The following is a 26,977-nucleotide window of genomic DNA, read 5'->3' on the forward strand; positions in this document are numbered from 1 at the left end:
TGATGACAGAGAAAGTTCATGAAGAGATTGACCGTGTGATTGGTCGAAGCCGAAGCCCCTGCATGGCGGATCGAAGCCAGATGCCCTACACAGATGCTGTGATACATGAAATCCAGAGATACATCAATCTTGTCCCATTAGGTTTGCCACATGCCGTGACTAGAGATGTTTATCTCAGACAGTACCTCATTCCCAAGGTCAGTTCTCAATGTGTCTGTGAAGGGTCAAGTTCTTTTACCTTTTTCTCTTTTTAATGTTGAGTTATTCACTATAAAAATGCTTCAGCTAGATTGTGTGTGGTGGCTGGCTGTTTTTGCTGATTTATCAGTAATGTACCAGTAATTACTGAATCTTTTCAAACCTCTGCATGAACAGAAGAGCAGTTTGCAATCTGCAGGCTGTGCTTTCATTCCAGGACAGGGTTTCAGATTGTAGATGAGAAATAGGGAACAACTTTAGCAATGTTACTCAGCTAAGCTTTTGATATCAAACTAGTGCGTGCAAAAATTCTTCTTTCTATTTTGAGGCCAAAGAGATTTTGTTTCTGGGGAAATTTCTTGGCACAGTTAGTTCAAAAATAAAACAACATAGCAAATGTGAATGAGCAGTGACTGAATAAGTTCAAAAAGTTTTGGAACCCTCTTCACCTCGGCTTAGTTCTGAACTGAATGCAAGTCAATCAGTACAAATATGAAACAAAACAAAAACTACAGTTCAGGATTAAGGCATTTTTAACAGTGAGTCAAGCTCATACAGTTAAGTCTTGGTTTTTGTATATTAAATGTTGAAAAATAGACTTGGATTTATATTAAATAGGCTAACAGGTTCTAAGGCCAGAAGGATCATTCTGATAGTTTAGTCTGACCTCCTATTTAACACGGGCCATGGAACTTGTTCAAGAGCAGATCTTTTTAAAATAAAAACAAAAAAACATCCAATCTTGATTTAAAAAAATTGTCAGTGATGGAGAATCCTTCACGTCACTGGGTAAATTGTTCTGATGGGTAATTACTCTGACTGTTAAAAAGTTCCACCTTACTTCTAGTATGAAATTGTCTAGCTTTGGCTTCCAGCCAGTGGATGATGTTACATCTCTCTCTGCTAGGCTGAAGAGCCCATTATTAAATATTTGTTCCCCATGTAGATAGATATAGATTGCAATCAAGTCACCCCTTAACCTTCTCTTTGTTACACTCAAGGAGCTCAAATCTATTTAGTTTATCACCATGTCATGGACATACAGCTAAGGGTAGCATAAAATCCCTCCTTTTCCTGTAAAGGGTTAAGAAGTTCAAATAACCTGGTTGGCACCTGACCAAAAGGACCAATAAGGGGAGAAGATACTTTCAAATCTGTGGGGGAAGGTTTTTGTTTTGTGCTCTCTTTGTGTGTTCTTTCTGAGACAGCAAGGAACCAGGGCAGGGAAAATACATTTAGTAAAGCCATACATGAACTAAACATCTAAGATTACACATTGTAAGTAATTGGAAGGAAATGCATTAGATTATTTTATGTTTTTAGCTTGTGAATTTTCCTCACGCTAAGAGGGAAGTTTATTCCTTTTTTTTTTTGGTAACTTTAAAGTTTTACCTAGAGGGGAATCCTCTGTGTTCTTGAACCTGATTACCGTGTAAAATTACCTTCCATCCTGATTTTACAGAGGTGGTTCTTTTACTTTTTCTTTATTATAAAGTTCTGCTTTTACGAACCGGATTGTTTTTTAGTGTCCTAAAAACCAAAGGGCTGGTCTGTGTTCACCTTGTTTGCTCTCAAGCCTCCCCAGGAAAGGGGGTGAAGGGGCTTAGGGGGATATATTGGGGAAACAGGAACTCCAAGTGATCCTTTTCCTAAATATTTTGTCTAACTCACTTGATGGTGGCAGCAATACCGTTCCAAGGACAAGGAAGAATTTGTGCTTGCGGAAGTTTTTAACCTAAGCTGGTAGAGTAAGCTTAGGGGGTCTTTCATGCGGGTCCCCACATCTGTACCCTAGAGTTCAGAGTGGGGAGGGAACCCTGACACACCATAAGGCATGCTTTCTAATCCTTTAATCATTTGAGTTGTGGGCACCAGAACTGGACACAGTATTCTGGCAGCGGTCTCACCAGTGCCAAATATAGAGGTAAAATAACCTTGCTACGCCTACTCGAGATTCCTCTGTTTCTGCATCCCAGCATAGTGTTAGCTTATTTGGCTACAGCATTACACTAAGAGCTCATGTTTAGCTGATTATCCACCACAACCTGCAACCCTTTTTAAGAGTCGTTACTCTACTTGGGTAGAGGCCACATCCTGTAAGTTTGGCTTAACTTCTTTTTTCCCAGATGTGTACACTTACATATAGCTATATTAAAATACATAGTGTGCTTGCACCCATTTTACCAAGCTAGCTATATTGCTCTGAATCAATGGCCTGTCCTCTTCATTATGTACCATGCCTCCTATTTCTGTGTCATCTGCAAACTTTATCAATGATGATTTTGTGTTTTTTTCCTTCAAGTCATTGATAAAAATATTAAATAGCATAGGGCCAAGAACCAGTCCCTGCAGATCCCGCCAAAACAGACCCACTCACTGACAATTTCCTATTGACAATTAATGTTGAGCCCTATCAGTTAGCCAGTTTTCAATCCATTTAATTTGTGCCATATTAATTTTGTATTGTTCTGTTTTTAATCAAAGTGTCATGTGATACCAAGTCATGCGTTACAGAAGCCAAAGTATATTAGGTTGTCACCGCTATCCTTATCAACCACCCTTCTAATTTAATCAAAAAATGATAATAAGTTAGTATGACAGAATTTATTTTCCATAACCCCATGTTGATTTGCATTAATAACATTACCCTCCTTTAGTTCTTTGTTAATCTAGTCCCATAAAATCCATTCCATTATCTTGCCTGAGATCAATGTGAGGCTGATAAGCCAGTGATTACCCAGGTCATCCTGTTCCTTTTTTTTTTTTTTTTTTTTTTTTTTTTAAATGGGCACAGCATTAGTTTTCTTCCAGTCTTCAGGAACTTCACCACTGTTTGAAAACTTATTGTAAATGAACATTAATGGTACAGCAAGCTCCTTTGTCAATTCTTTAAAAACTCTCAAATGCAAGTTATCTGAACCCACTGGTTTCAAAATGTCTAACCTTATTAGCTTCTGCTTAATATCCTCCAAAGATACTAGTGGACAGAGATATAAGGCCAAAAGGGACCATTGTGATCATTTAGTCTGACCTCCTGTAGAACACAGGCCATAGAACTTCCCCAAAATAATTCCTTTGATGTAGCTTCTCTCTCACTTGCAGGGGTATGTTGCAAGGTCTAATATATTGAATAATAATAAAATTTAGCTCCTGTATCTCAGAGCACTTTACGAAGAGGAGATAGTATCACTATCCCCAATTTACAGATCCAGTAACAAGGGGTCTGAGACTGAAAGTGACTTTTCCTAAAGTCACTCAATGTATCTTAGCTCTGCCAGTGAGTAGTACAAAAGGTGGACTGTAGTTCAGTGGGCATAACTGTGCTCATAAAATTTTAAGATTTCTGCTTCTGGTTGAAAGCATGACATTCAGGGCATGCAAGGAAATGAAGAAAAACAAAGATGGATCCCACAGTCCAGCTCAGTGAATTTTGGGGGCTTCTCTCTTTTGGATAGTATTCACTTTAACTCTTTTTTTTTCTTTTTTCTGCATTTGCTAATTCAGGGCACCACGATATTCCCTGCACTGAAGTCAGTTCTATATGACAGAAGGGAATTCCCAAACCCAGAGCAATTTAACCCAGGACATTTCTTGGATGAAAATGGTGCCTTTAAGAAAAGTGACTACTTCATGCCTTTTTCTGCAGGTAAAAAGTTGTTTTTATTTCAGGTTCCAGACTGTCTTCTAGCTTTGCCTTGAACTTTCTAGTGGCTCTCAGACTGTTTAGTGCAGAGTGTTTTCAGGTGTCCCATGAAGCAGAGTCTCTCACGCTAGCAAAGCATCTATCAGTCTTTAAAGAGTGTCACTTCCTGCTCTTCTGAAGTGAAATTTTTTACTAGATATACAATCCGCACTCTTCACTGGAGAGAGATTGTAGAAATGCAGGGCTGGAAGGACCTTGAGAGGTCATCAAGTCCAGCCCCTGCACAGATGCAGGATCACATAAATCTACACCATCTCTGACAGGTGTTTGTCCAGCGTGTTCTTAAAATCCTCCAAGAATGGGAATTTCACAACTTCCCTTGGAAGCCTGTTCCAAAGTTTAACTACCATTAGAGTTAGAAAAATTTAGCTAATATGCAACCTAAATCTCCCTTGCTGCATATTAAGCATGTTACTTGTCATACCTTCAGTGGACAAGGAGAACAATTGATTCCTGTCCTCTTTCAACAGCCCTTAACATATTTGAAGATTGTTGTCAGGTCCCCCCTCAAACATCTTTCGCAAAACTAAACATGCCCAGTTTTGTTAACCATTTCTCATAGGTCAGGTTTTCTAAACCTTTGATCATTTTTGTTGCTGTCCTCAGGACACTCTCTAATTTATCCATGTTTCCTAAACTGTGAATCGCAGAATTGGAGAGGGTACTCCAGCTTAGACCTCACTAGTGCTGAGCAGAGTGGGATAATCACCACCATGTCTTTTATATATAACATTCCTCTTAATACACCCCAGACAGGGCTGGAGTAACCATAGGCAAACAAGGCAGCCACCTAGGGAGCTAAGATTTGGGGGTGCCAAAAAGCAGTGACTCACAATTTTTTTTACACTACAGTGGAGTCATATCTTACACGGGGTTAGGGTCTAAGGCCAGCAAGTAAGAGGAAAATCATGTATAGTGAAAATTACCATACAGTACACACAGTATACACTGTATACACTAGGACAGGGGTCCTCAACCTATGGCATGTGTGCCAATTTTTATTTCAATGGCAGGCTGCGGGTCCTAGCTACCGCTGAGCCCACTGCTGGCCTGGTGTTCTGTTCACTCAGCTGGCAGAAGGCTGAGTGGGGCTGGCAGCAGGCTGAGCAGGCGTGTAGCTGGGAACCCTAGACTGGCAGCGGGGTCTGGGGATCCATCCGCTAGCTCCTACCAGCTGGGATCCCAGCTGCTGGCCTTGCTCAGCCCGCTGCCAGCCAGAGTCCCAGCCGCTGGCCCCGCTTAGCTCGCTCAACCCGCTGCCAGCCAGGGTCCTAGCAGGCAGCTCCGCTCAGCCCTCTGCCAGCCCTGCTCAACCCGCTGCCGGCTGAGTGAATGGAACCCCAGGCCAGCAGTGGGCTCAGCGGTTGCCGGGACCCGCAGCCTGCCATTTAAAAAAGAATCGGCTCGTGTGCCACCTTTGGCGAACCTGCCATAGGTTGAAGACCCCTGTTCTAGTGTATACTGTGTGTACTGTACTTTATGGTAATTTTCACTATATGTAATTTTCCTCTTATGTGCTGACCTTAGAACCTAACCCCTGCATAAGATGTAACTCCACTGTATTCATTTTTGAAAGTTTATAATAAGCGATGCTCCAGGGGAGGGAGTAGGACGGAGGGAACAAGGTGGAAGTTTTGCCTAAGGGGCAAAATAGCCTTGCACCGGCCCTGAATGTTAGCCTTTTTTTGCAACTGCATCACCTGGTTGACTTATATTGAATTTGTGATCCACTATAACCTCCCTGGATTGTTTTCAGCAGTTCTGCTTCTTAGCCAATTATTCCCTATTTTATAGTTGTGTATTATAATAGAGCAAATATAAGCATAATCTCCACTCCATTATCCAAGTCATTAATCAAAATATTGACTAGTATTAAACACAGGAAAGGCCCTTCTGGGACCCCATTTTATACACCCTCACAGTGTGAAAGCAAACCACTGCTAGCTACTCTCTGAATACGTTTTTTTCAATCAGTTCTGAACCCACCTTAAAGTAATTTATCTAGACCACATTTCCCTAGCTCGCTTATGAGAATGTCATGTGGGTCTGTGCCAAAAGGCAAAATATATCACGTCTACTGCTCCCCCTCTGTTTTCTAGGCCAGTAACCCTGTTAAAAAAGGAAATCAGGATGGTTTGGCATGATTTGCTCTTGACAAATCCATGCTGGCTATTCCTCATAATCTTATTCTCTTCTAGGTACTTACCAATTGATTGTTTAATTTGTTCCTATATTTTTCCAGGCTGACTGGTTGACAATTCCTCAGGTCCTCTTTGTTCCCCTTGTTAAAGCTAGGTACTGTGTTTTTCCATTGCCAGTCTTCTGGGACCTCACCCATCCTCCATGAGCTCTCAAAGTTAATTGCTAAGAGTTTGCTTCACCTAGTTCCTTAAGTTCACTGGGCCCTGCTGACTTGACTACATCTAACTGATCTGAATATTCTTTAACCTGTTCTCCCCTAATTTGGAGTGTGTTTCTTTCCCTTTGTTGTTAGTATTAATTGTGTTGGGTATCTAGTCACCTTTCACCTTTCCAATGAAGACTGAAGCAGAATGGGCATTAAATACCTCAGCCGTCTTGATGTCATCCAGGGGCTACTTAACTTCTCTACTTGACTCCAAGCAACTGGGGCCTGGTCTACACTACGCGTTTAAACTGAAGTGCAGAAGGACTGATAGCCGTCCTCATCATGAGCCCGTGAGTGCTCCTGGCTGGCCTCAGGTGAGGCTGGCTGGTGGCGCCTGGGTAAAAATAGGAATGATTCCTGGTCATTCCCAGTAGATGGTACAGAACGGCTGGTACCGTCCTCATCATAGCAACTGGGGGCTGAGCTCCATCAGCCCCCTCCCTTTCATGTGTAAAGAAAAGATTCTGTACTGCCTGGACTATCTTAGCAGCAGGATGCCGGGCTCCTCTCCCCCACACCCCTTAATGTCTTGCCTGGACTACCATGGCAGCTGGAGCCTGCCTCCCCCTCATTCTATCTCAGTAACAAGTCAGTGTTTCTTATTCCTGCATTCTTTATTACTTCATCACACAAATGGGGGGGGGACACTGCCCACGGTAGCCAGGAAGGTTTGGGAGGAGGAAGCAATGGGGGTTGTTGCGGGACACCCCCTAGATGGTATGCAGACTCATCATTTCTGCAGGATCTGACCGAGCGACTGTACTCTCTGTTCTCTGATACACTGGTTCATCTAGTACACTTGCCCCATGATGTCTAGGCAGGACTGACTCTTATTTTTAGATACCATAAAGGAGGACTGGACTTGGGAGTCATTCCCATTTTTGTCTGCACCCCCGGCTACCTCAGCCAGCGGGCACCCATGACAGCAGCAGTCAGTACAGAATGACAGAAACCATCATCTCATGCCAATTTCAATGGCGCAGCAGACGGCTTTACAGAACAACTGATAACGTCTCTGCTGGTCATGCAAAGGCGAAATTGAAATGCTGCGTTGTAGCGCGCAGTATCGCCCTGTCAGCGGCAATCCTAACATATACGGTTGACAGTAAAAAAAAAAAAAAAAAAAAAAAAAACGGCTAACGGACGTCCATGGTTGCCGTGCTGTGCATCAGCCAGCGCCAATCCAGGGAAAAAGGCGCCGAAATGATTGTCTGCCGTTGCTTTCATGGAGGAAGGACTGAGTGATGACATTTACCCAGAATCACCCGCAACACTGTTTTTGCACCATCATGCATTGGGATCTCAACCCAGAATTCCAAGGGGCAGGGGACACTGTGGGAACTATGGGATAGCTACGGAATAGCTACCCACAGTGCAAGGCTCCAGATATCGACGCTAGCCTCGGACCATGGACGCACACCGCTGAATTAATGTGCTTAGTGTGGCCGCGTGCACTCGACTTTATACCATCTGTTTTACAAAACCGGTTTATGTAAAATTGGAATAATCCCATAGTGTAGACATACCCTGGGTCTCTCTGCCACTCTTTTAACAGTGCCTTTCAGCCTTCTTCCTCCATCCTGCTATTCAGGACACCTACACCTCTCTACCTGTTACTTCTCCCCTGCTACTCTGTCACCACCACGTCACTCCCCCAGAATACTGTTTAGCTCATTTGGGAAATGGCTAATTTGTTTCTCAAACACCCACATCTTCCCACCCTTCATCCCCAACTGCTTTTAAAATGACAATATAAGGAACTCAGTTCTTCAAATGATCTGTGAATTGCTTCTTAAATGCCCGCAAACTCTCTTACTGTCCTTAACTCTGAGAGATAGCCATTATCCTCCATGCACTTGTCTTGAATTACTCTGTGCATCTAATTTTAATACTGAGATTTTGCTTCCATAATAACCATATTTAAAATGTGCTGCAAAGAAAGATCTCCAGCATCAACTCAAAATTCCTTTTTCATTGCAGGGAAGCGGATTTGCGTGGGAGAGGGTCTGGCTCGGATGGAGATATTTTTGATACTGACAACGATTTTGCAGAACTTTACATTGAAACCTGTCATTGATCCCAAAGACATTGATATAACTCCACAGTCGAGTTTTGTGTCAAATGCACCAAAATCATTCCAGCTCTGTGTTCTTCCTCGATAAAGACAATGAAAAGTCACCTCAATACCTTAGACCTGTGCATTTGTTTGTTTTTTATTCTGAACTCATTAACACAGGGACAGAAATGAACTCCTTGTCTTCAAAGAGAGAGATCAACTACTAGTTTTTTATGTAACTTCAATTTAACAATTATATGTTGTATCAAAAATTAACCATAAAATTGACTCAAAACCCATGCAGAATAACTGTGTACTAGTCTCATACAGGCTCAGGTGTGAAGAGAAGCTGGGTATGTTTTCAGTTCATTTGTGGTGTAGCTGACAATTTTAGAAACTTCTTTAGGCAGCTGTAAGGCTTTATTGACAGTGAGTTAGTAACAGTGTCCAGCCCTTGTTCTCTGACCAGCCAATGAGAATAAATTGTGATGATGTAATGCTTTTGGCTCAATATCCTACTTTGATAGGCAGAGTTTCTGTGGCTTCACACTGAACTAGGGTTCTCCCTCCCCTGCTTGTTCATGGAATTTAAACTAAGCACAGTGTTAATAAAGTTGCTCCTCGTTAATTTTCCAACTCACCTCAACACTTTTATATATTTACGTAGTTTTGTGATACATATTCCAGACCTGGGGCCAAGCCAGGAGGTGCAGATTTCTTCACCACATAGTCATTGAACCAACAAGACACAGCGTCATTTTAAATTTGTTATTGGGCAGGACGTGGTAGTGAGGACCTCATGGAACAACTGGTTGTAGGGGACAACCTTGGTTCTAGTGATCATGAGCTAATACAGTGTAAACTAAATGGGCAAAAAAACAAAAATAAATCTTTGCAACTAAGGCTTTTGATTTCAAAAGAGCTATATGTAAAAGCATAAGAGAATTAGTTAGGGAGCTGGATTGTACTGAAGAATTCAAGGATTTGAATGCGGAGAAAGCTTGGAATTAGTTTCTGCAACTTTTACTTAAAGTACCTGAAGTCTGCATCCCAAGCAAGGGGGGGAAAATTGCTGGGAAGGTCTCCAGACGAAGCTGGATGAACAAGCATCTCAAACTGGTGATTCAGAGAAAGCAGAAAGCCTGCAAGGGATGAAAGATATGATGGATCAGCAAGGAAAGCTACCTCTTGGATGTCAGAAAGTGTAGGGATAAAGTGAGAACTGCCAAAAGCTAATCAGTGTTGTAGCTTGCAAAGAAAATTAAAACCAATAGTAAAACATTTTTTTCATCTATATAAATAATTAGGAAAGAAGGAGTGGGACCGCTAAGCACTGAGGATTGGGTGGCGAATGAAGATAATCTAGGCATAGTCCAGCACCTATACAATTATTGTGCATCAGTTTTTAATAAGTGTAATGAAAAGCTAAGGGGTAGTGGCAGGGTAGCGAATGGGAATGAGGATATGGAGGTAGATATTACCACATCCGAGGTGGAAGTCAAACACAAACAACTTAATGGGACTAAATAACAAGGATTTTTAATGATTCTGTAAACTCAGAAGTCATATCCTAGGACTGGACAATTGTTAATAAAGTACCTATTTTTCAGAATCTTGAAGAAAAGTGATTTGGGAGACTACAGGCCTGTTACTTTGATCTCAATTGTACACAAGGTCTTGGAAAAAATTTTGAAACAGAAAGTTGTTAAGGAAATAGAGGTAAATGGTAATTGGGATAAAATACAACATGGCTTTACCAAAGGTAAATGGTGCCATGCAAACCCGACCTCCTTCATTGAGAAGATAATTGACTTTTTTACAAAGGAAATGCTGTAGATCTAATCTACCTGGATTTCAGTAAGGCATTTGCTACTGTTCCACATGGGAAATTTTTAGTTAAATTGGAGAAAATGGGGATTAATATGAGACATGAAGGTGGATAAGGAACTACTGAAAAGGGAGACTACATTGAGTCATACCGAAAGGTGAAATGTCAGGCTGTAGTAGGACGATAAGATAGCAAGTGTGAAAATTCAGGATGGGGTGGGGAGTAACAGGTCCCTATATAAGAAAAATCCCTGAATATCAGGACTGTCTCTATAAAATCAAGACAGCTGGTCACCCTAGAATGGAGGGAGGATACTAGTGGAGTTCCTCAGGGACTGGTCTTGGGAAAAATCTTAGTTAACATTTTATTAATGACCATTGCACAAAATGTGGGAGTGTGCTAATAAAATTTGCAGATGATACGAAGATGAGAGGTATTACCAATACAGAGGAGGACCAGAATATCATACAAGAAGATTTTGATCACTTTCACAACTGGAGTAATAGAAATGGAATGAAATTGAATAGTGCAAGGTCATGCATTTAGGAACTAAGAACAAGAATTTTTGCTATAAACTAAGGATGTGTCAGTTGGACGTGACAGAGGAGAAGAAAGACCTGGGTGTAGTGGTTGATCACAGGTTGACTATGAACCGTCAGTGTGGTGTGGCCATGCAAAAAGCAAAAGCAATCCTAGGATGCATCTGGCACGGTATTTCCAGCAGAGGGAGGGAAGTTTAGCACCATTATACAAAGCACAGGTGAGACCTCGTCTGGAATACTGTGTGCAATTCTGATCTCCCATGTTTAAGAAAGATGAATTCAAACTGGAACAGATGCAGAGAAGGGCTACTGAGAGAATCAGGAATGGAAAACCTAGTTTATGACAGGAGACTCAGAGAGATTGGCTTGTTTAGCCTAACTAAAAGAAGGCTGAGAGGAGATATGATTGCTCTCTATACATACATAACAGGCATAGATACCAGAGAGGGAGAGGATTTACTTAAGTTAAGCACCAATGTGGACACAGGAACAAATGCATATAAACTGGCCATCAACAAATTTAGGCTTGAAAGTAGACAAAGATTTCTAACACTCAGAGGAGCGAAGTTCTGGAACAGCCTTCCAAGGGGAGCAATGGGGATAAAAAATCTAACCAGCTTTGAGACTGAGCTTGATAAATTTATGGAGGGGATGGTACGATGGGGCTCCTACGATGGCATGTAGCTTATTTGTGACTGCTAGCAGCAAATATCTCCAACAGAAAGTGACATCACAGTAGCTGGGGAGGGATTTGAGTTACTACAGATAATTCTTTCTCATGTGTCTGGCTGCTGAGTCCTGCCCACCTGCTCAGGGTCTAACTGATCGCCATATTTGGATTCAGGAAGAAATTCCCAGGAGGGATGTACTCTGTGCTGCATCTGAGGTGTACTTGCAGTTCCCAGCACAACATTGTCATCCTGTGTTCAAAGGGAGTATCAGGACCAATGAAGCAACAGGTGCCCATTTTACTGCAGCAGCTCTTTATAGGAGTGATTTAGTCTCTGGAGGTTGGTGTGATCTCCAGAAGGAAATGCCAATCTCTGAAAACCAGAGCAGCTCAGGTAGAGTCAGGTTGTAGCTAGCCCCCACTCTTTGTGAGCCTGGCATGAACAGGCAGTTCTCCACCTGCAGAAATTAACAATGGTGTTTTTCCACAATTTCAGCCTTTGCACGTTGACAGAAGCAGTCTATGTAGAAGTCCAGTCTGTTGTTTCAACTGTCTGGAGGAGTCCATGCAGAATCCTTGTTTTTGTAGTGCTGGTAGAGAGGATTCTGTGGGTTAGTATGCTGTTCAGAGGTACGTTGGAAATATTCTTTGAGTCAGAGACATCGAAAGTAGGATTCTAGGTCACCGCAGAATCTCTCAGACAGAGACAAGCACCTACAAGATCTCTATCAAGCATTCTTAAAACTACAATACCCACTTGCTGAAGTGAAAAAACAGATTGCCAGAGCCAGATGAGTACCCAGAAGTCACCTCCTACAAGACAGGCCCAACAAAGAAAATGACAGAACACCACTACCTTCAGACCCCAACTAAAACCTCTCCAGCGCATCATCAAAGATCTATAACCTATCCTGAAAGATGATCCCTCACTCTCACAGATGTTGGGGGAGAGACCTGTCCTTCCTTACAGACAACCCCACAACCTGAAGCAAATAGTCACCAGCAACCACACATCATTGAACAAAAACACTAACCCAGGAACCTACCCTTGCAACAAAGCCCGATGCCAACTCTGTCCACATATCTATTCAAGTGACATCATCATAGGACCTAATCACATCAGGGGCTCATTCACCTGCACATCTACCAATGTGATATATGCCATCATGTGCCAGCAATGCCCCTCTGCCATGTACATTGGCCAAACCGGACATTCTCTACGCAAAAGAATTAATGGACGCAAGTCTGATATCAGGAATCATAACACTCAAAAACCAGTAGGAGAACACTTCAACCTTTCTGGTCATTCAATGAAAGACCTGCGGGTGGCAATTTTGCAACAGAAAAGCTTGAAAAACAGACTCCAACGAGAAACTGCTGAGCTGGAATTGATATGCAAACTAGATACAATCACCTTAGGTTTAAATAGGGACTGGGAAGGGCTGAGCCATTACAAACATTGAATCTCTCTCCTCTTGTAAGTATTCTCACTCTTCTTATCAAACTGTCTGTACTGGGCTATCTTGATTATCATTTCAAAAGTTTTTCGGGTTTTTTTTCCCTTAGTTAATTGGCCTCTTAGAGTTGGTAAGGCAACTTCTACCTTTTCATGCTCTCTGTATGGGTATATATATCTCCTCAATATATGCTCCATTCCATGCAACCGAAGAAGTGGGCTGTAGCCCATGAAAGCTTATGCTCAAAGAAATTTGTTAGTCTCTAAGGTGCCACAAGTACTCCTGTTCTTTTTGCGGATACAGCCTAACACGGCTGCTACTCTGAAGCTTAACTTTCAAACGCCTGAACAGCAAATGTAACTTTTCTTGTCTGCATAGTAAACACTGGCATTTTTATCTGTTTGAATAATCAAAGTAGTGCTTTCTGTGACTTCTTGGTTGCAAATATTTGAACTTCTTCCTGCTGAAGGTCCATAGTCTGGGCCAGCTCATGCTCTATTGAGATGGTTGCAAGGCCGACCAGCCTTCCTATGACATTGTGAGCATAAGATGTGTTTTATAACTGCAAGCTGGAGAAGTTGTGTCCTCACTGGACTGTTACAGGAAGGTGTTAGAAGGTATGCACAGAGCAACTAAAGCAGATTGGAAGAGTCCGTGGTGGTCCATCTTTTGTGCACATATATTCCAGACACTTGGAGTTGATCCTGTTTGAAATGTATCTTGAAAGGTTTCGTTCATCACCTAAATCATGGCGCATCAAATTCCGCATTGTCGATATGTGTCACACTGTCTCTAGTGCCCTGCATTGCGGTGTAGGTCTTCTTCAGTGTATGGAGTGAGAATTTTGGATATCCATTACAACATCCAATATATCTGCTGATGTCCTTGAGCTGCAGAAACATTCTTCAACTGACTGTATTGCACAATCTAGCACCTGGTAAAGAATTTCAACTTTGAATTTTTTGTTTGGAGGCTCTTATGGGATTATCCGTGCCTCGTAATTCAAAATTCCTTCTTTGTGTGACTCTTGTTATTCTTGAAGGTTTGGAAAATAGCTCAGTGTGACGTTCCTGCGCGCCGAATGTCTAGTGCCATCTTCAGAAAGTTTGGAATCCCTCTACTGGTAAGACTGTAGGTATGACTTTCCTCTTGTCAGTTGTTCCATTGCTCCAGATATATCAAGGTCACAGCTTGGAAGTCTCTTGCTTACAACATTTATTTCAAACAGTATGTCATGCCACAACACTAAGCCACGCAGAAATTTGAAGTTATGTATGTTTCTGGTGATTCCATTTCCCTCTGCCACTGTTCTCCCATGAACAGTTCCTGTCATAGCATTATCCTCCATAATGGCATCTATCTTCCCAATTTTGTTTTTGATAGGCTTTATTACCTCCACTCAACTTTCCGAGTATGTGGCACTCAGTGGTTTCAGGGTGAGAGAGGATGTTCCCAGATGTTGCTTCAAAATTTGCCATTGATGAGTTGATGCAGAGAAAAATACATAGATGCTTTGAATTACATTTAAAAAATTCAGCAGCCTCACTGGAAGCTGATACTGTATCACCAACCACCAAGTTCAGTGAATGAGAACTGCATGGGACAAAAAAGCTTGAGGGTTTAACTCTTGGATCCATGTCTGCACTCCTCTGTTCTTTCCTCTCACATTGGCACCATTATCAGAGCCCTGACCTCTCATGTCAGCTATTGCAATTTCTGTATCTTCCAGTTTTTTAAGAAGCGTATTTGTCATACCAGCTCCTGTAGTATCAATATCAATAAATTCTAGAAAATGCTGTCTGACAGTCACCATTGCAGGGACATTTTCACTAGGTTCTGTTGTTGTTACAAAACGCACCATTAAAGTCATTTGTTCCGTATGGCTGATGCCAGGTGTGCAGTCCAGAATAGCAGTGTAATATCTTGCTGACTTCAGATCTGCTACAATCTTCTGTTTGACTTTTGTTGCCAGTAACTGTATGATCTCATTTTGAATTGTTTTTCCAAGGTAGTGGTGTGTGTACGTTTCTTGGGTGGTGACTCTTCTTAGATGCTCCTGGAGTACAGCATCGAATGCAGCCATCAGCTCCACAATTTTAAGGAAGTTTCCATTGTTTGGCACATGTAGCTGATCTGAAGTGCCACGCATTGCTAGGTTTTCGGTAGCAAGCATTCTCACAATGGCAATGAGCCTTTTCAGAACATTTTGACAGTAAAGAGACTGTAATGCAATCTTCTCCTGATGCTGATCATCTATGGTGGCCTTTAACCTGAGTCACATCTCAAGTTCTTTCCACCTATGGAATGCTCTCTGGTGATTTGCTGCCTTATCATGGCATGCCAGATTTCTAGCCAGATTTTTCCAGTCCTTTGTTCCTGTAGAACCCAATGTGGCTGGAACACTAGACTGGAAGAGTTTGCAACAAAACCAGTATGCAGCATTCTGCGTTTTTGAGTACATGAGCCATGGCCTCTCCACTTTTTCTCATCATTGGGGATTTCATGCCAGTAATGTGTTGGATGGAAATTTCACCGGCCTGCAGAGGGCGCTCTGGAGCTGGAACGAGCTAATTCCTAGAAGTCACCAGCAGGAGGCACCGCAGGGGTGAGTCTGCACATCTACAAGAGTCCATTCCAAGTGTGATGACTCCAGTCACCTTTGTTAGTCCAGAATTTATCTTGTTAACTCAGAGCAACTGACAGCTCCTATTGGCTATTTGCTTGTACCCACTTTTGCTGTATACAATATAAAAAGCGAGGATCCACTTTTCCTTTCTTTTATCTTGCCAGAATCCAGAATAATTGCTACACTCTGCAATGGAACCTCTGGGAGCAACAGAACCTGGTGGTTTTCCTGGTGATTTGTATTTCTTCCCTTCTTTTCCTTTTGGCATGGAGAAAGATGTCTGGAAGTGGGAAGCTGCCTCCTGGGCCTGTTGCTTTTCCCATCATAGAGGACACGCTGCTGCTGAATATGAAGAACTTGCCCAACATGTAGAGGAGATAAGGGTGTTTTCTCGGTATCAGGTTATTGGGCTGTAGGTGGACATTAAGCAGAGCCTGGCTCAAACCTAGCCTGTTGGGAATTCCATATCAACTCAAATTTCAACTTATTTTTTCACTAAACAATTTATCTTGGGTGCTAGATGAAAACTGTTCGGGATAAGATACTGCTCATATTAAAGGGGATCTTACTCACCTCTAATCCAGAGTGCTCCCCGCAGCTGCACTGCAGTGGGTACATGTGATCACAGGGTGGGGACAGCGCTCTAGTGGATTATGTAAGGAAATGGCAGTGGTGAGCCTTGGGTTCTATTCCTACCTCTGCTACAGACTCCAGGTGTGCTCTTGGCCATATCACTTAACCCCCTTGTTCCTTAATTTTTCCATCTGTAAAATTGCTCTAATGATATTTGCCTGCCTTACAAAATGATGGCAAGGCAGAAACTGCAGCTCAGGTTTGAAGAAATGGTATTGTAGTGTTGCATGTTCTGGCATTTTAGTGAGCTCTGCAAACACAGCCTGGGATTGGACAGACAGGTTGGATTCTTTCCTTCTCACAAATCATCACAAATAATGAGGGTTGTACAGGGAAAATTCTGCACCCAGTCACAGCTGTTCACCTTCATTCTCTTCTCATCATGCCCTGAGATAACAGACATGTTTGTCTGTTGATTTGCACAGGTGTAATCAATTGGAAATTGAATAGTAATTCTGCTGGTGATGTGAAAGGGGAAACAGAATCTCACTTCTGTCTCTCTTTGGCTCTGCAGGGCCAACAGAAATAAAATGAAGGGAAACTCTCTCTTGCTATTGTCAAATCAGCTGCCACGACTGAATAAACACAGGCAGCATTTCTGTGGAGTTAGAAGTGTCATTTTTATATAGCGCTCAAGATCACCATTGAAAGGCCCCATATTAATGTAGTCTGCTCTCATAATGAAATAATTCAATCTGTGTTTTACAGTTATCTTGGGAAGACATAAACATATCTATAGGGGAAAATGTATTAAGAAAAAGTAAAAAACTGAAAAGTCAGGAAGTCCCAGATCCTCCAAGATATGTTGGCTTCTAACTCTTATAGAAATCAATGGAGTGAGTCTCCTAAATACTGTACCTTAGAGGGTCTGGGCTGAAATAGCCAAGTCTGGACAATGATCAGTAGTAAAACTTGCCTAGTATTAACTCAGTGGCATGAGAGCACTTTCATCAGTTTGTAATCTGATCTACACACATTCTTATTTGTAATTAAGTGGATCTAAATTAAAACTTACTGGTCTTTTGTGTTAAACTTTTACAGCTCAGTGCAAAGTATGGCCCAATTTTCACAATACACTTAGGCTCAGAACGGGTTGTGGTGCTGTGTGGATATGAGATTATGAAGGAATCTCTGATCGGTCTCGGGGAGGAGTTCAGTGGAAGAGGAAGTATGCCAATTTTCGAAAAATCCACCAAGGGAAGAGGTACCTTTCAAGTAACTTCAGCATATAGAGGAGAACACAGTCACAAAGACAAAAGGGAAACAGCTGGAGTTTCATTCATACAATAATAAAAATTGGATAGATAGTCTTGGTTTCAGGAAAGAGCCCGTTCCCTATTGTGCTACTGTTGCCCAGAATTTGACATTCATGTGTGTACCCCAGAACTTGACAGTACAGCAGTCAGTCATTTTGTATGTTCAGCCATTGCCAGTTGAAAACCAAATGTCACATAGATAGGAATAATCTCAGGCCTCTGTGAGACAAGGGCAGACAGCTGCATACTTGCAGTTTGCTAATCAGAATGGGAGAATGGGATAGAAAGTTACGGAGGAAAGTGAGTGCCTTGGTTTTAGGTGCCCCTGACATATTGTTGCTATGGCTAGAAATATCAGAACTGTTTTGAGCTAATGAGTAGTTTGTTGAAATTAGAAGAATTGAGGACCCAGCAGAGGTTTTTATGTTGACCCACTAGGAGTTACTACAGGTTATGTGCTTTGTTATAGTTAGCTATAAAAGATTTGGTAAAAGTAAATACCTCTGACCAGTTCGTGGGAGCTTTCCTTTGGGAAGGGAGCTGACATCTAAACTCCTTATCATCTGGATGGAAAGAGGGCCCCTGGAAGTCTGGCTGGTGATTACTCAAAATCATCTCAGATTGTGGGTAACTATATCTTGGAAGTTCCAAACCTATTGCTTATGTCTGTGCGCTTAATATCTAATAAATCATAGATTTAGATAAGAGCATGCTTATATCAATAATTTATCAGACGGAATTGCTGAGTTCTCATTGATTTATTCCTGACACTGCGTGTAGTGAAACAGTTAAGTTACGACAGTTTTGAGTTCTGAAAACCTTGGGTAACACCACTGGTTCACTGACATGAATGGTTCTGAGCATGTCACTACAGGTTTATGACCGGTAAAGGCCAGGCCAATCTACTTTAGTAGGCCCAGAATACTGCCAGGAAAGCAGGGCTGGGAAAGGCCAAGAGGGTCAGAACAAACCATGAATTTCTATCCTGTTCCTCCCCTGTCCTCACTAACTAGGTATATCCCATAAGCAGTGAAGGATTATTTGTATTATTATTTTATTTAGGTGTCTCAGTTTTTAAGATTCTTTAGTAGTGAGGAAAAAATAAATATGGAAGTGCCGAGAGGTCTGCATTAAGTGAAGTGTAGTTACATAAGAATCACCGTGACTGTGAAAACATCCTTCAGTTAGTTACTTGATTACACTGGAAAAATGAGACTTGAACATTACTGAGGTTGTAAAGTCAAGCACTCAGAAGTTAGGAAATGCTAGAATTAAGATTCCCTGTGCAACTGCACAGACATCTGAGTTAATGGAGTAACTGAGAGCAGCAGTAGCTTGTCATCTTGTTATACCAATTATATTAGACCAATAAAAACCAGCAGGATCTTATTAAAAGGGACAAGACATTTGTCACATTTATTGTAAATACCATAATAAAACAAAAGATAACAGTAAACAATGTTGTTTGGCTACTTATTCCTATTACTACTTACTTATTTCTTATACACATATATGTGTATATATATATACTCATTTGCACAATCATTCATACAAGTTCTGTATAGCTGTTATAGTTACCAGCCTAAACGTTGCTTGTGACAGAATACTGGCCAGGTATCCTGTACACAAGAGTGGAGCCGAGTCCGGGTCAGGTGCGCACCTGATGCTCCTGGAGGGTGGTAGCAGAACCAGAGACTCAAAGTCCTTATTCTTCAGAGTCCAGTTTTATAGGATTTTATCCCTATGTCAGTCCATGAGAGTTGCTTCATTCTGCTGTTGTTAAATCAATCAGCAGATGGCTGGCTCCATGTTGTCAGATGTTTGTTCTTCCTTCCTTTGAAGTAGTGGGGTGGATTCTAGTTCGCCCTCTGGGGGTCATCTGGTTGATCCCACTTGACACCTTCTTCTCCGACACTGAATTCTTCAGGCTGGTAACTCCCTAACCATTCATTCATTATTTAAACAAGGCACTCATTCACATACATTCTCTATCTTAATCCCATCTATTTCACTGTCTCTTTACCTTTCGGGGTGTTACCAATTTATATGAGACTCCCTCCCTGTCTTTTATCATTCAAAAATAAAGTGAGATGAAAACTTACAGAGGGTGGGGGTCTCTACCTATGTACTACCATAGCTACCGTTTTGGTTACCGCGGTGATTACAAAATAGTAATTACACAGTTTTGCCTGAGGCACAGAGTCAATTGACGGCTGCCTGCTGAGTCAATTAACCAATTAACAGCTTACAGCAGCCATTACAAAGTAAAGTAGGGACTACAAGTGTCACTTAGAGAACGGGCATTTAGAGTCAATTAACATTTAACCAGTTTTATACAAAGTATTTCTCTGAGCAGGCTGCACACAGACACAGCTGGTGGCTTGCAGGTTAGAGGTTAAATCTCAGAAATCACATTTATTTCTAATATAAACCTTTAGTTATAAAGTATCAATTAACAATAAATTGTTTCTAACAATAAATTGTTTTTAACAATAAATCATTTTTCACATACCATGTCTAATATAAACCTTCTTTAATATCCCTACAATTTTGCATGTGGACAGGCACCAGGATCTGTGATGTGCTGGTGCATGCCTAGTGAAGACAGAACCTTTGGAGATTTTAGCTGCTAAATTCTAAGAAGTCTCTACTGAGCATGTGTGAACTGTGATTTTTCTCTTCAAAGGCTTGTAACTTGGGCACATTGTAAGAAACCACCGAAAATTAAGTGGCCTATGATGGCCAATTAAAACCTCTGCAGTGGTGGAATAATGGAGAGTTAGTAGTCACCAAGGTGTCTTGGGGTATGTCTTCACTACTGTCTGGATCAGCAGGCAGTGATCGATCCAGTGGGGATCGATTTATCGCATCTAGTCTAGCTGAAGTTGCGTAACTTAGATCAGTTCACCCCCTCCCCACCCCAGAGTAGACCAGGCTTAATAAATATTGTAATGGGCCATAAAAACAGTGTTTCTTTAAGAGTGAACCTTTTTTGCAGTCTGTCCCACCTTGTTTTTAGCTTGGAGGTGCTAATTAACTGCTACAGACCTGAGTAAGAACTTGGTCCAGCTCAAAAGCTTGTACCTTCCACCAACATAAGTTGATCCAACATATTACCTCACCTGCCTTGTCTCAGCCATATCCAGAGTCCAACATGGCAACAGCAATACTGTAAACAGTAATTGCAATGTAGTGGTAATGTCATCTCCGTAGTAGAAAACAGGCACGATATCAATGATGTTGAAGCCGAACCTTTGAGTCACCAGTGTTTGCGTATTTTTTCAAATAGGCAAACTGAGTCTGGTCCTCCCTCCTTTCATTTCTGTTCTCTTCCCATTTCCAGGTATTAATTTCAGCAATGGAGAGCAGTGGAAGCAGCTCCGTCGATTTTCCCTCACTAATCTGAGAAATTTTGGGATGGGGAAGAAAAGCATTGAGGAGTGTATCCAGGAGGAAACTTGTTTTCTGATGGAAAGGCTCAGAAACACACATGGTGGGGATTGTTTCATGTCCGTTGGAAATAGAAGAGTCAAAGACTCTTGTCTTTCTGTTTTTCATTATATTAATTGTTTGGTTCAAACGTCTTATTACTCAAGCCATAACTGCACATATAACAACCTGTGTTAATGTAATGGGAAAGGATGGATGAAATGTTCCAGAGATGACTATATCTGGCTGTTTCTTTCTCACATTTTCTCCCCTTATCTATGATCAATGAGCAAATGGAAGATCATAGAATCATAGATTATTAGGGTTGGAAGGGACCTCAGGAGATCATCTAGTCTAGTCCAACCCCCTGCTCAAAGCAGGACCAATCCCCACATCCCTAAATGGCCCCTTCAAGGATTTAACTCACAACCTTGGGTTTAGCAGGCCAATCCTCAAAACTGAGCTATCCCTCCCCCCTCTTGTTTAGAGTGTGTAGATGCTAACCCAGTGAGCCATATTACAGCAGGTTAGTTCCAGTGTGCTGGGTTAAAAAGACACCTATGCCTACAGTTTGCTGCTTCTCATTTTTTTTTTTCTCTGCTAGACATATGATACGTTTGGCACCTACCTTCTATAGCAGTGGTTCTCAACCTGTGGAGCGAGGGCTGCATTCAGCCAAATTAGGACACAGCTGCAGCCCAGCTCAGCTGTCTGCTAAAGGTCAGCCCACATACCAGGTCCCCCAGGTTCCTGGCTGCCCAGCGGAGGGGTCTGGGCTGCCCCGTCAGTCAGCGTGTTGGGGTCAAGGCTGCTGGCATGGGTTTTGGGGGTCTGGGGCTCCTGACCAGCCCAGCAGGGTCAGGGGCAGCTGCCTGGCCCTGCAAGCTCTGGGGTCTGGGAAAGCCACACGGTGAGGGTCCAGGGTCTGGGGCAGCCAGGCAGCTGGCCCTGTATGGCAGGGGTCCAGGGGTGGGGTCAGGTCCCTGCTGCCACTTCGCTGCCACCTGGCCCCTGCAGCCCAGATAACAAGCTGAGAACCACTGTTCTATAGTGATGGGCTCTATAGGAATGTTTGAAATCACAGCGTAAATTTACAATACTTCATAAATGACTCTCATTCTCTCTTACCTTATTCCTCTCTGTTCCTTGTGGGACATAGAGCCTTCCCCAAGGTCTTCCATCTTTGCTGGTTTCCTCCTGCAGTCTTAGGTTCTTCCAATCTCAATTTGATAACTAACAATTCTGCTTCTATTGTGCATTTCATGTTCCCCAAGGTCTACCTTATTGCCTCTTGCCATGAGAGTTCCAGTCCAATTCCTGTCTTATTATGTGATTCAAGTCTTTTGCCCATATATGTTCTAGCCATGTCTATTTTTGTTCCAGAATTTCCTGTCCCATCAGTTTTTGTTTCATCTTCCTTTGTTTTCTTTTTCTACCCATCTGATATTGTGGATTTGTCTATGGCAGCTGTTTATAAGAACTTGGAGTATAGGTAAAAGGTCTCAACACCTTTCCTAGTTTCAGCACGATGTAGTAAGACTGACTTTACAATGGTGCTTAATATTTGAAGTTTAGTTGGGAAGGTAAGATTTGTATTTCTCCAGATCAGATTTAGAGTTACAAGTACGTGTCTGGCTTTTGCTATTCTGGCTTTAATGTCTCTGTCTGTTCTACCTGATGTATGTGGGATGCTGCCAAGATATGTGAAATATCAGAGCTCTTCTATGTCAGTGCCAGTTACACTCCTAAATTATTCTTTGTATTCCAGTAACATCTAACAGTCCCAGCTGATGTTGGGGCTCATTTGCGTATGGACTGTTGGAACAAATGGTTTGAGACAATCACTGCCCCAAGTAGTGCACAACTTAAATAGACATGAATGAAAACAGTGGAAGAAATGAATGATTTTTCCAGCTATTTTAGAGATGGGGAACTGAGCCATAAGATCACCGGCCTCTTGCAATATTTAATGCAACATTAAGGGCTAAATTAAAGTTGGCTCTGCCCATCTGGGAAAATTGTGAGTGGGAGAGGAGAATGCACTGAGACCCTTCCCCACCCCTGGTACCACATTAACGCTGCTACTTCTACTTGTGCACCCTGAGCCAAGGGGCAGCTATTGCTGTTGGGAATGAGTCAAAGAGAATCGACGGGTGAGGGACACGAGCAGGGGTCTGGTGCATGAAGAAAATGCTTCTTCTGGATGTTCCCCATGAGCACTGTGCTCTCAGGTCAGAGGAGTGAACTCTTGCCAATAATTCCCAGGAACGTTGTGCTGCTCCCTCTGATGCTGCAGCCCCAGGTTAGCTCTCAGTTACCAGCCCCATGTGTTCCTTGTGCTTATGGGGAAGGGAGAACCTGAAACGGAAGCTAAGATGTCGCTGGTGAGCCAGTGGGAAATTCAGCCTCTCTAGCTGTGTTAGCTGAGCTGTGGGGCCTGCTTAGTGCACTCTGAAGGCGGAAAGCAGACCCATCCCCCCTGCTGTTGTGCTTGGAGCCTTTACTCCTTCCCTAGCACAACAACAGTGTATTTATGCTGCACGGCCCGGGCTGGCAGTGCCAAGGGGAGATTGCTGTGCTCTAGGATTTAGTGATGATTAGGGCCCTACCAAATTCATGGCCATGAAAAACCCATCATGGACCGTGAAATCTGGTCTCCCCCCTGAAATCTGGCCTTTTGTGTGCTTTTACTCTATATTATACAGATTTCACAAGGGAGGCCAGTGTTTCTCAAATTGGGGGCTCTGACCAAAAAGGGAGTTGCAGGGGGGGCGCAATGCTATTTTAGGAGGGGTCACTGTATTGCCATCCTTACTTCCGCACTGCTTTCTTAACTGGGTGGCTGGAAAGCAGAGGTTGTTGGCCAGGAGCTCAGCTTTGAAGGCAGTGTCCTGCCAGCAGCAGCAGCCCAGAAGTAAGAGTGGCAGTACTATACCATGCCATCCTTGCCTCTGCGTTGCTGCCTTCAGAGCCGGGCGGCCGGAGAGTGGCAGCTGCTGACTGAGGGTACAGATCTGCAGGCAGCAGTGCAGAAGTAAGGGTGGCAATACCAAAAAATGATGCCCCTGGTCAGACCACAGTGTGCCAAGCAGCAGAGCAGAGTGAAAATTGATTGCCAGCAGAAAAAGTGGTGTTTGTTTAATTTAGCATGTGAGAGGTAAGAGTGGTGATTGGGGCAGCCCTAACCCACCTTCCCCAGGGAACATTGCTGTCAGCCCCACCTTGCCCTGGGGTGGGAGATCCACAAAGTCCTTGTGCTGCCAGTGACTCTGATGCCGGGGGTGAAGACACTGAATTGAAACTGACTCTTTGTAGTTTTGTTTTGCTCCAGGGTAGCCCTCTGACCCCACCCTCTTCCTTACCCATGCACTCTCCAATGTTATCTGCTCCACTGTCTTTGGGGACTGGTTTGACTATGAAGATAAGAAATTTGTTACTTTAATTAGTCTCATACAGGAAAATGACAAGCTCCAGCACTCTCTCTGGACAGCGGTATGTTCAGGGGTTTATTCCATTCTCCTCATTTGTACTGGGGGAGGGGACAGAGATTTCTTTCTTTAACTATTAATTTTCCTTAAACAAGTGTTTATTTCAGATTCCCATAATGGTCTTATTCTCTTCATTATGATGAAGCTACTACCAAACCCAGCCTCAAACTTGTTTCTAAGTCTTGTTTAAAATCCCACACAAAACACTTCATTAGCCCAGAATTAAGTTTGCTTATGAACATTCACTGTCAACATTATTGGTAAAAATCAAGCAAGTTGCCAGTTAAAATATTAACATCCACACCAGTGACATGTCACATGCCTTATCATATAAGCAACATGATAGTGAATCTGAAGATATTTCTCACCTCCAAAGCAAAGTTCCTTTCATTTCCAGCTCACAGCCAGCCACCAGACACACTCCCATTCCTGAAAAACTTGCTAATTGCACAATGAAGGGCCAAACTCTTTGTTGGCATAACTCAGTCAAAATAAAGGGAGTTACACCACAATAGAGAATTTGACCCTTTTACTGCCACTCCTGGAAGTCTAACATATATTTTCCTTTTAAAGGCTACAATGGTTTATTGCTGCTTAAGAAAATTTGTGGTGAGAGCTAAGACTGGGCATTTGAGTGTTTTGTTTTGTTTTGTTTTTCAAGAAAAGGATGTGTGTACTGGGGTTGGTTTTATGTGGGGAAAAAATGGAGCATACCTTAGCTGATATAACTGAATGTCACTGCTGTTTTTGTGAGGAATTTATGTACGTTTGATAGTATCACTTAGTGGAGTTTGCAATGATCTATTGAATCCATTTTCATAAGAAGGTACCAAAGAAATATTGTATTGTTCTGCTGTACTTGATTCATCTGAGTGAACACTATGACTGTAGTGTCCAGATATATCAAGCTGTGTTTTTCTTTCATCCTTTATAGCTGCACTCTTTTTTCCCGACTCTCATGGATTACATCCCTGGGCCTTACCGGAGGATATTTAAAAAATGCTCAGGAGTTCAGAAGATCTGGAGAGAGTGAAGATGCACAAAGAGTCTCTGGATCCCAACTACCCTCAAGACTTTATTGATGTTTTCCTCATCAAAATGGGAGAGGTATGTGAGGGCAGCAGCCCTTCTGTTTTCCTGTGGAGTGGGTTATACATATCATCGGGATTAATTTGTTAAGCAACAACATAGGACATGGCTTTGGAGAAGGCGAAAAGGGAAGACATGCTCTCTGCCCAAGGAAGATACATTATAATGGTCAAACTCCTTCATGTAAAAAAAAAAAAAAATCAGCTTATTGCACAGAACAGGCCCAATGCACCATGATAATACATTTGTAATGTCAGGTGCTATGGGCCATTTTTGTGGGATTTTTATAATGATCAGAGGTGGGTCACCTGCTGGGTAGAAGAATATATATCTTAATATCTCAATATATCCTAAAGTTTTACCATCAAGAATCAAAGATCGTCGCCAAATCTTTTTTCAGGAGCAAAAGAACATCCCGTCAGAATTTAATGTGGAAAGTTTGGCACGAAGCGCAATAGAGTTATTTGTCGGTGGAACAGGGACAACCAGCATCACCATGAAATTTGGACTCCTGATTCTTCTGAAATACCCAGAAATAGAAGGTAGAAGTCTCCCTTCCCCAAACACACAAAATGTTAGGTCCTGGGGGATGTGAAGAATGCATGGACCAGTAAATGGATATAGACATCTCCCCTTCAGTCACCAAAACGTGTCACGCCTGGCCTGTTATTGTAACATGGTGGTGGTTCATTAGTTTATGTGAAGTGAGTTGATGATGTGTTGCCGGGGGGGGGGTGGGGGTCCTACTCCAGTTCCCTGCAGGCAGGAGTGCTCATCCAAAAAGCACCATTACAATGGGTATTACTTGTCCCCGTATTGATAGTCTGAGCAAAGGATCCAAAGGCTGAATAGGCCGTTGTGATTGAATTCCTCTCTCAGTCCAGATCAGTGAAGTTTGACCAGGTTTGTTATAATTCCAAACTGCAGACAGTGTGACACAATGGTGGGCAAATCTATGGGAATCCTCTTCTTTACCATTATAATTAAGCCTCATTAATCTGATGACAGAGAAAATTCACAAAGAGATTAACTGTGTGATTGGCCAAAGGCGAAGCCCCTGCATGGTGGATCAAAGCCAGATGCCCTACACAGATGCTGTGGTACATGAAATCCAGAGAGTCATCGCTCTTGTCCCATTAGGTGTCTCACGTGCTGTGGCTAGAGATGTTCATCTCAAACAGTATGTTATTCCCAAGGTCAGTTCTCAATGTGTCTGTGAAGGGTCGTGTTCTTTTATCTTTTTCTCTTCTTAATTTTGAATTATTCACAATAGAAATGCTTCAGTTAGATTTTCTGTGGTGGTTTTTTTGTTGCTGATTTACCAATATTATACCAATTATTATTGAATCCCTCCAAGCCTCTGCATGAATCAGAACAGCAGTTTGCAGTCTGCAGACCGGACTTTCAGTTCAGGAAAGGGTTTCAGATTCTAGCTGTGGCATTTCAATATGGAATAGAAAATGCATTTAGCAATGGTAATCACTAAGGTTTTGATATCAAACTAGTATGCAGAAACATTCTCTTCTTTAGAGGCCAAAGGGATTTTGTTTCTGGGGAAACTTCTTGGCACAATTAGTTCACAAGCAGAACATCAC

The 26,977-nt window shown here is 42.3% G+C and overlaps 1 pseudogene; it reads left to right on the forward strand.

Moving 5' to 3' along the window:
- LOC116823585 (cytochrome P450 2H2-like) overlaps positions 1 to 26,977 on the forward strand; it is a 33,466-nt pseudogene that overhangs the window by 405 nt on the left and 6,084 nt on the right.

The sequence above is a fragment of the Chelonoidis abingdonii genome, chromosome 16 (assembly GCF_003597395.2).
Source record: "Chelonoidis abingdonii isolate Lonesome George chromosome 16, CheloAbing_2.0, whole genome shotgun sequence".
In the NCBI taxonomy this organism is placed as follows: Eukaryota; Metazoa; Chordata; order Testudines; family Testudinidae; genus Chelonoidis; species Chelonoidis abingdonii.